Source organism: Triticum urartu, chromosome 3A (assembly GCF_056163025.1).
Source record: "Triticum urartu cultivar PI428250 chromosome 3A, HENAU_Tu73, whole genome shotgun sequence".
Classification (NCBI taxonomy): domain Eukaryota; kingdom Viridiplantae; phylum Streptophyta; class Magnoliopsida; order Poales; family Poaceae; genus Triticum; species Triticum urartu.
In genome coordinates, this window is record NC_141875.1 from 77090430 (window position 1) to 77100960 (window position 10531).

General features: G+C 49.3%; 1 long non-coding RNA gene across 1 annotated transcript; it reads right to left on the reverse strand.

The window, feature by feature from the left end:
* Positions 1-1280: 1280 nt before the first annotated feature.
* LOC147978650 (uncharacterized) lies at positions 1281-4799 on the reverse strand. Its single transcript, XR_015599605.1, has 2 exons — positions 4427-4799; positions 1281-2956 (listed from the first exon to the last, which is right to left on the reverse strand). It is a non-coding gene; the product is annotated as an uncharacterized LOC147978650 (long non-coding RNA).
* Positions 4800-10531: the final 5732 nt, after the last annotated feature.

Genomic DNA, 10531 nt, shown 5'->3' on the forward strand with positions numbered 1-10531 from the left:
CGGCGCAGCGGTACGGCGCGCTGTCTTTATTGCAAGACATTATTCTCAGAGGCATACTAACGCCCATGCCTTCTTTTCAGGAAAAAGAGCGCTTGATACGTCTCCGTCGTATCTACTTTTCCAAACACTTTTGCCCTTGTTTTGGACTCTAACTTGTATGATTTGAATGGAACTAACCTGGACTGACGCTGTTTTCAGCAGAATTACCTTGGTGTTGTTTTATGTGCAGAAAGCAAATATTCTCGGAAAGTCCTGAAACTCCACGGAATACCTTAGAAAAAATAATAAAAAATCCTCGCCAAAGATGTCAGCACCCCGATTCCAAGTCACATCGATCTAGCCGGTAACACCTCATATCACTTTGCGGCCTCACGCACGGTATTCCCATGGGTGTCGCCTTACCATGGCCCGTGACCATTTGCGCCTTTTGGCTCACGTATATGACGGTGTCGCTAGCATCCATATGACAAAGAACCCGGGCCGACATGGCTAGTTGTGAACCCAAAGCGGCACTAACCTATGGGGACAGGCATACGTGAATCAACATCGAGCATGTCGGTCAGCAGCGTGTGAATCCGGGCTGTAGCACTAGGCTAACAGGACTCCGGGAACCTGGGCTGTAGCAGGCTAGGCAGGACTCCGGATGTCACCGCGTGACATTTCCCCGAAGGGACAGACACAGTGAAACACATGCCGGCCAGTCAAGTGTTCAGGGCAATAGTGCTGGGCTAGCAGGACTCTGGTGAACCGGGCTGTAGCGGACTACTATCGCTCTCGGAAGCACTTAGACTACATTTCCCCATAAGAGAGGCTGCCAAGGATAAACAACTAGATTATCGGATCCCACGCATACCAAGCATTTCAATCATACACACAATATGCTCGACATGCGCAAATACAACATGGCATCACAACAAGACTCTACGACTCAGAGTATTTATTCATTAGGCTCCGAAGAGCCAGATATTACAAACATGGGTCTCATGACCCAACATTCAGAGCATACAAGTCAAGCACACGCGGAAGCTTAACATGTCTGAGTACAGACATCTACAAAAGGAAAAGGCTAGGAAGCCTGACTATCTACCAGATCCTGCCGAGGGCACAAGATCGTAGCTGAGGTAACAAGCTAAACATCGAAGTCCACGCGAAACTACTAGCGAGACTGAAGTCTCTTGTGACGCCCCCGATTCAATCGTACACTAATCATACACGCAAACGTGTACGATCAAGATCAGGGATTCACGGGAAGATATCACAACACAACTCTACACATAAAATAAGTCATACAAGCATCATATTACAAGCTAGGGGCCTCGAAGGCTCGAATACAAGAGCTCGATCATAGACGAGTCAGCGGAAGCAACAATATCTGAGTACAGACATAAGTTAAACAAGTTTTCCTTAAGAAGGCTAGCACAAACCGGGATACAAATCGAAAGAGGCGCATGCCTCCTGCTTGGGGTCCTCCTAAACTACTCCTGGTCGTCGTCAGCGGGCTGCACGTAGTAGTAGGCACCTCCTGAGTAGTAGGAGTCATCATCAACGGTGGAGTCTGGCTCCTGGACTCCAACGTCTGTTCGCAGCAATCGGGTATAGAAAGGTGGAAAAGAGGGAGCAAGGCAACTGTGAGTACTCATCCAAAGTACTCGCAAGCAAGGAGCTACACTACATATGTATGCATTGGTATCAAATGAAATAAGGGTATCATATGAGGACTAAACTGCAGAATGCCGGAATAAGAGGGGGATAGCTAGTCCTGTCGAAGACTAAGCTTCTGGCAGCCTCCGTCTTGCAGCATGTAGAAGAGAGTAGACTGAAGTCCTCCAAGTAGCATCGCATAGCATAATCCTAATCGATGATCCTCCCCTCGTCGCCCTGTGAGAGAGCGACCACCGGTTGTATCTGGCACTTTGAATGGTGTATTTTATTAAGTATCCGGTTCTAGTTGTCATAAGGTCAAGGTACAACTCCAAGTCGTCCTGTTACCGAAGATCACGGCTATTCGAATAGATTAACTTCCCTGCAGGGGTGCACCACATAACCCAACACGCTCGATCCCATTTGGCCGGACACACTTTCCTGGGTCATGCCCGGCCTCGGAAGATCAACACGTCGCAGCCCTACCTAGGCACAACAGAGAGGTCAGCACGCCGGTCTAAATCCTATGGTGCAGGGGTCTGGGCCCATCGCCCATTGCACACCTGCACGTTGCGTACGCGGCCGGAAGCAGAACTAGCCCCCTTAATACAAGAGCAGGCTTACGGTCCAATCCGGCGCGCGCCACTCAGTCGCTGACGTCACGAAGGCTTCGGTTGATACCACGATGTCGAGTGCCCATAACTGTCCCCGCGTAGATGATTAGTGCGTATAAGCCAGTGGCCAGACTCAGATCAAATACCAAGATCTCGTTAAGCGTGTTTAAGTATTCGCGAACGCCGACCAGGGCCAGGCCCACCTCTCTCCTAGGTGGTCTCAACCTGCCCTGCCGCTCCGCCACAAAGTAACAGTCGGGGGCCGTCGGGAACTCAGGCCCACCACTATCTGGATGGAGCCACCTGCCCCTTCAGCCCCCATCTCCAAACAGTATCACCGGTAATGTAACAGTGTAAAGTATATAGTATATGCCCGTGATCACCTCCCGAAGTGACCACGGCCCAGTAGTATAGCATGGCAGACGGACAAGAGTGTAGGGCCACTGATGGAACACTAGCATCCTATACTAAGCAGTAGGATAGTAGGTAAAGGTAACAACAGTAGTAGCAAGGGCAGGCTATGCAGCAGTATAAGATTAACTAAAAGCAGTAACATGCTACACTACTCTAATGCAAGCAGTATAGAGAAGAATAGGCGATATCTGGTGATCAAGGGGGAGGCTTGCCTGGTTGCTCTGGCAAGAGAGAGGGGTCGTCAACACCGTAGTCGTACTGGGTAGCAGCGGCGTCGGTCTCGGTGTCTAGAGAGAGAAGAGGGGGAAGAAACAATAATTATAACACAAAAAAATGCATGACGATGCATGACATGACAAAGCGTGAGGCTAGGTGTGCCCTAACGCGGTACGAGGTGGTACCGGTGAAAGAGGGAAACATCCGGAAAAGTATTCCCGGCGTTTCGCGTTTTCGGACAGATGAACCGGAGGGGGAAAGTTGTGTGTTCACTATGCTAGGGATGCGTGGCGGACGAACGGGTTGCGCATCCGGATTCTTCTCGTCGTTCTGAGCAACTTTCATGTACAAAGTATTTTCATCCGAGTTATGGATTAATTTATATTATTTTTTGAATTTACTTATATTTAGAAATTACACAGTAAAATAATTTTGTTTCCTAATGCTATTCTAGCATAGTGTATGACAGTGGGGCCAGGGGTTGGGTTGACCCAGTCAAAGATTAACTAGTCAACATATGAACAGTGTACGGGGCCACATGTCGTTGACTTAGACAATTATTTTAAATTTGTTTTTCTCTAAACCATTAGTGGGTCCACATGTAATCTACTATTGGATAAATTAGCTAGTACTACTAATTATAAACTAATTAAAAGGCTGGCCAGGGTGTGGCATAGCCGGCCACACACGGCTGTGGTGCCTACACACTACACACTCACGTACACACACTATGCTAGGGAGTAACTCTATTCCTTTTAACACAAGATAGCATTTTATGAGTTTTGTAGGATTTAATCCATGCATTATCTGAAACAGGTCCAATGAAACAAAATGAAGCTTGTTACGTCTACTTCCCATTCATATAATTATTACCCATCTTAGGACTTGTCTTAATGCTGTTTAGGGGCTGTTTAGAGAGCTAGTCAGCGTAAAGTCAGTAAAGCTAGCTACTGCTACAGTAACTGAATGTTACTGTAGCAGTGTTGCATAGCAGCAGGCAGAGGCAACAGAGTAGCTACCGGCGAAGCCGGCCCGGCCATGGCGCAGTCAACCGCGCGTGTGGCCAGGGACGGGCAAGCAGTGGTGCTGCGCGGCGCTAGCGAGCGCAGTAGGCGGCGGCGGCTGCAGCGCAGCGGGCGACGCACGGACCCGGCGAGGCCGTGCGGAGGCGGGCGCGTTCAGGCAAAAGCGGGCACGGCCGGCGTGGTGCATGCAGTGACGGAGCGCGCGCGACATGGCTGCAGTTATGGTGAGCGCGACTATAGCAGGCGGAGCGGGTGCGCGCGTGGGCGCAAGGGGAGCGGCAGGCAACGACCAATGGGCGCGCGTGCGGGGCGAGCCGAGCATGGGCAGGGGCGGCATAGCGCGACAGTAGCCGGAGACGGCAGCAGGTGCAAAGCAGCATCAGCAAGGAGCAGCAGCGCGGCACACACGTATGCGTACGCGTACGGGAGAGCTCGGATGTGCTCGGGGACGGTGGCTACGGGGGGTGTTCGTCAACGGGAGTAGAGGAGAACGGGAGGAGGGGACGCGCGGCTCACCGGGAGCCTTTAGGTGTGCAAAAGGAAGCTCGGGGAAGGCTCGCTGGCTCCAGAACCGTCGCGGAATGCGTCGGAGCCGAGGAAGAAGAAGACGAGGCGTGGCGGCGATGCAGGCGCTCCGGGGTGGATCCCGTCCATGTAGCCGACGTAGTCGACGACGACGCGGCTGCTCGACACATCCTCAAGCGCTGGGGACCTTGGTGGGCGCGACCGGGCGAGGTGGCCGGTGACGAACACGCCCGGCAAGGTAAGTCTCGAGCGGAAGGGAGGAAGGAGGGGTGAGGAACGAGAAGGGAAGGCGGATCTGGGAGAAGTGGGGGAGTGGAGCAGGGGGAGAGGACCGAGGAGGCGGGGCAGTCCTTATCCCCTCGCCCATGCCGACGAGCTGGTCCGGCGGGGCTCGCCCCTGTAGCGACTAATCGGGGGAACAGGGCGATCAACTGGGGTGGGGGTTGGGCTGGCTGGATCGGCCTGTTGGGCTAGGCCCAGCGGCAAAGTAGTTTTAGGCCTTCTTCTATTTTCTTGTTTTTCTACCTTTTCTTTTACAGAAACAGTTTTTGTATTTAAATAAACCATCAAATGACTTTTGCAGATAATGGAACTTGGCCAATAAATGCAATGCAATATTTGGCCTTGCCATAAAAAGTTTGGAGCTTAGTTGAACTCAGTTGAATTTTGCTTAAAAGTAAATAGGTTAAATGGGATTGTTTTGGTCCTGTTTTAAATAGGTTGGAGGCGATTTATTAACTCAAATAATGTATGTTTATGCATGAAAACTAAATAGTGAATATTTCCAACCCAACGAACATTTTTGTTTGACAGTTTTAAGAAATGAAAACTTATCTTGAAACTTGAATTTGAATTGAGTTTGAAATATTTCTTGATTGATTTTTTTTCATAATGATGATGACTTGGCATCATTAGCGTGGAGTTACTGTAGCTTAATTATCCGGGCGTCACATCTCTCTGCAAAATATAAAATAAGCAAACGTGAGTACAATTGTATTCAGCAAGACTTACATCAGAACTATCTACATATGCATCAGTATCAAAAGGGGGTGGTGGAGTTTAACTGCAGCAAGCCAGCTTTGACTCAGTGGCTAACCTGAACTACGACTGTAAGCAACTCTTTTGAGGTGGCGCACACGAGTCCACATATTCACCATTCAATACACCACTATGGATCCGCTCCCGTCTCCCTACGAGAAGGCCATCCATAGCACTCACACTTATCTTGCGAGTTTTAGAGTATCCACTTTCACTTGTCTATGAACTATGCAAGGGGTCCAAGTTTCCATATCCGAGGAATCCGGCTATTCGAATAGATAATGATAACCCTGCAGGGGTGTACTTCTTCACACACGCTCCCACCACTTACCACCATATACACGTCATGTATCTCGGCAACCTTCAAGCGGAAGCCTGGCGAGGGTGTCGGCCACGGCCTACCTAAACACTTAAGTCTCTAGTCCAGGTTTATCGCCTATCCAGGTTCCATCCGCAGGGAGTCCGGCCGAGGTTTCCACATACGGCCCCGAACGATGTGAACAGGGTTCCCGAGACACCTAACAGGCGCCCGGTACACCGTGCCACGGTGTATCTACCACAACATAGCCCACCCCTAGGGTCAGCGCTACGCACGGCCGCCAACACATAACCTACAAACACCAAAAACTAGTTGCAACTCCTGGACGGAGTACTAGGGTGATTAAGAAGCCGAGAGGGTCAATTAAGGATCCCAATGAGTGGTAGTAGCTGTTCATGGATCACAGACACAGAACTCAATTCCTTAGGACGGCTGCAATGAGACAACCCACCATGTACTCCTACATGGCCTCTCACCGCTACCTTTACCAAAACGTGTTCACACACTTAGCTCACACACAGTAGGACATGTTCATCACTGTTCCAATTCACCCCCGATGAATCAGACCTGACTCAACTCTAAGCAGTAGCAGGCATGACAAACAAGCACGAATGAGTAGGCACATCAGGGCTCAAACAACTCCTACTCATGCTAGTGGGTTTTATCTATTTACTGTGGCAATGACAGGTCATGCAGAGGATAAGGGCTCAACTACCGCAGCAAGTAACAGTTGAATCGTTGTTGTCCTAATGCAGTAAAAGAGAGCAGGAGCGAGAGGGTGGGATTGTATCGGAATGAACAAGGGTGTTTTGCTTGCCTGGAACTTCTGAAGATAACCATGAGTCTTCATCGGTGTCATCGAACTCATCGTCGAGACCACGTCTATCGAGAGGGGACAAATACCGGCAACAGAGAAAGAAGCACAATCAATGCAATGCACAATATGATGCATGATGCATGATCATGACATGGCATTATGCTTTTGATTGAGCTAATGCAACTAGCTACAAGTTAAATGGAGTTGGCTTGAACACTAGGTTGAAAATCAAACCCCATATGTGCTTTCTTAAATGCCATTTAATTGAATTGTCCTAAACAGAGGACATAAGTTGCTCTAACATGCATGCAAATGCCATAAACAGATTCCTTGGATTTTTCTGATCATTTTTCATATATAACTTAATTCATTTGGAGTTACGGCTGATTTTCTATGATTTTTAGAAGTTTTGGACATTTTCTGAAATAAATAAATCATTTAAGATTTATTTAAATTCCAGAAAAAGGATTACTGCGTCAGCCTGACGTCATGATGATGTCACCAAGCCAACAGGGCTGGTCCGGGTCAAACCTGACCAGTGGGGCCCACTGGTCAGTGACCCAGGGCTGGTTTCTGTGGCTGACGTGTGGGACCAGGTCAACGGTGACGTGGCCAGGTCAAACTGACCCGTGGGGCCCGTGGGGTTAGTTTAATCTAAAGAGAAGTAAAAAACCAGGTTAATTAGAGCGTGGGCCCCAAGTGTCAGTGAGCTGGAGGGGTTAGTTAGGCGTCATTAGCGTTAATGATGGCCATGTCGGCAGTCGCCGGAGCCTCGCCGGCGGTGACCTCGAACCGCGGCGGAGTTCGCTCGGAACTCGCCAGAGGCGACGGATCGACGCGCCAGGGGCACCAGAGGATAGCCCGTGCCCGTGCGCATCTAGGGAGACCAACGGGAGGTGCGGGGGTGGCCGGAGCTCGCCGGAGTGGAACCCGTGGCGGCTGCCGGAGTTCGAGCAATGACGGTTTAGGGGTTGTGCTGTGCTAGGGGAGGAGCTGGTGCGTGCGTTCGGCTCCTGGGAGCTTCCTGAGCATGGTGAGGCGCTCCCTTGTGAGCTTGCGCGGCTGTGGCCACGGCTGCGCCATGGCCGGCGGCGAGAAGCTCTCGGCCGCGGTGGAAAATGGAGCTAGGGGACGAGCGCGAGCACGAGAGAAGAGGGGAAGGAGGAGGGGCTCACGACGAGTGCAGAGGCGTCAAAACGGGCTCGGGGAAGCGTCGGAGCGAGCGGGCGGCGAAGGGGATCTCCGGCGACCCGAGGAGGAAGAAGGGGTCGGGGACGTTGTCACGGGGCTCCTGGAGGCGCCTGGCTTGGTGCAGAGGACGCAGGGGTCGAGGTGGAGCTTGTGGCATACCCGGATGGGCGCGGGGAGGTCAGTGGACGCGGCAACGACGAGCGGCAGCGACGGCTGCGCTCGGGCAAGAGGGGAAGGGAGAGCAGAGGAGGGGAGGAGGAGCACGGGGAGAGTGGGAGAGGTCAGGGGGCCGCGTGGCGTCGCAAGGAGGCGTCCAGGGCGTCGGGGACGCAGGCAGCCAGGCAGGAGGTGGCCCGACGCGTGTGTGCGCGCAGCGAGCACGCGCTCTGCCTACTGGCCTGAGGGAGAAGACGACAGGGGAGGTGGAGGTGGGCTGGGCCGGCTTTGGCCAGAAGGCCACTACAGTGGTGGGCTGCACGGTAGGTTTCTTCTCTCTCTCTCTCTCTCTTTTCCATTTCTGTTTCAATTTTCTATTACTTCTATTCTCTTTTGAATTAGTAAAAATACTAATTCATTTTGAAAAATCTTGAAAATGATTGTGGCATATATTTGGATTATTTCCAACAACCTTAAAATACTTTCAAGATTATTTGGACATTTAAAATTATTTATAAGATTTAAATGTCCAAATGCAAATACTTATGATTTAATTCAAAAATCCAAAAATGACCTAGAAAGGTGTGCACCATTTTTGCCAGAGGTTCTAGACCAATTCAAAAATGATGAACTTTTCTAAAGAGCATTCTGGGTTCTTGAAGATGTTTTTTAAGTTGAACCTATTTGATTTAATTTTGGTGCTAGGGTTTGTCATCCCCATTTCAAAATTAATAGAATTTAGACATGATACATGGAGGCTAATGCAAAGGCAGGCAAGGCCTGAACTGGGGCTGTGACAGCTCACCCCCACTGAACAAGAATCTCGCCCTGAGATTCAGGTGTAGGGTAAGATGAAGGGGGAACACAAACTAACATAATCTTCACGATCCAGGTTGCACCTCTTAGGGTTGTTGATTCGTTGCATACGTTGACTCTGACATCCTTGCCTTTGAGATCTTCATCCACGCGAAGACGAGAAGAAAAGAAACTCTCGAAGAATCGATCTTCTTGAAGATCGAGCAACCGACGATCAACTCACAGAACGAGACATAGCGACATCTGTCGAGATGAGACACAATACACACATCAAGAATGATGGAAATGAGCATATGACAAGGTTTAAGTAAGTAGCGGAATTCCCACACCTAGGAGGGTGGTGAACGGTGTCAACGTAGCGAGGGGTTGGGTTGCCATGATACCATAGCGAGACATCTTAAGGAAGGTGACTCGCAGAAATATTCCCTTAAGTAGCAAAAAGAATTACTTTTGATACAAAGATCATTGAAACTCTTTATACCAGCCTGAGGTAATCACAATCGATCGTTGGAAGGGGTTTGAAAGAATGGCATACTCTGACTAGGATGGATGATGTGGACTATCTTTTTGAAGACAACGCAATGGATGATTTTTGCTTATCATCAGAAATGGATGGGACCCATGGTAAGTCCACTTTTGAAGATGATCCTGAACAACAACTACTGAGGTGCAGGCTGGGAACAAAATGCAAATGTTGAGAATGATTCTGGTAACTGGGGAAGAGCTCAACAGTCGAGAGTGAGTCCACTGTTTGAAAAGGTTATAACCTAACCGAGGAAACTGGAGGCAAATCCCAATTAACGCCAACGGTAAAACCTGGTGCTTGCGCGTGCTCTCAAGAACTTGAGTATCTCCATATTCGTCAAGGTTTTACTAATATCCGTGTCAAGGATCCTGGCAACACAACATACTACCATGATGACTAGTGATGGATGATGCGGATACAAAGGAAGATAACACCTTCTCAGATCTTCCCTTAGCGAGGCTAAGGGAACAGAATCTGGACGATCGACCGAGAGACATTTAGCACTCCGCTTCTAATGTTCTCCTTGATGTGCTAGCATAATCCATTCATAGATATGGTTTGATATCTAGAACATCAAGTAAAAGGTCGGACTTCGGAAGCTCAAGAATCCATAAGGAATAACTACGGAGGCAGATCCTGCGAGATCCTTATGGGGAGGTGACCAACTTCTTCAACCAGGATACTACAATAATAGGCCTTCCGGCTAGGTGTGTTGGCCACGACATCCACGTTACCGGTTACAGAAAGACCAACATTATAGTTCTTGGAGTACGTTCCAACCATCATATCTGCCTGAGATTCAGATCTGGTTGGTGTCAGGATATTCCAGACTCATCGAGTCTAGAAAGGAAAATGAAGGTTTGCAACACAAATCGACGAGATGACATTGCGAGATTCTCAGGAAATGGACTATGGTAGTAAGCTCCAAAACATGAGCTGGTTCTGCTAAACACATGTGAACACGATGTCCCAGACAAGCATGACCACATGGTAGTCTTATAATAAAACACTACCGAGTTCAGGTGGGGAACCATTATCGAGGATAACAAAGTCCTAACATAAGTCATGATTCTTAAGAAGGAACTTCTTCTCCTTGAACAAATCAATCAGTGGCTTGGTGTGCTAGGGATACGTATAGAATGAAGATGATCAGTCTATCAGACCATAGAATACTTCGCACGTACATGAATGACTTGGGACGATTCCAAAGGAAGCAAAAACAATCTTTCTCGA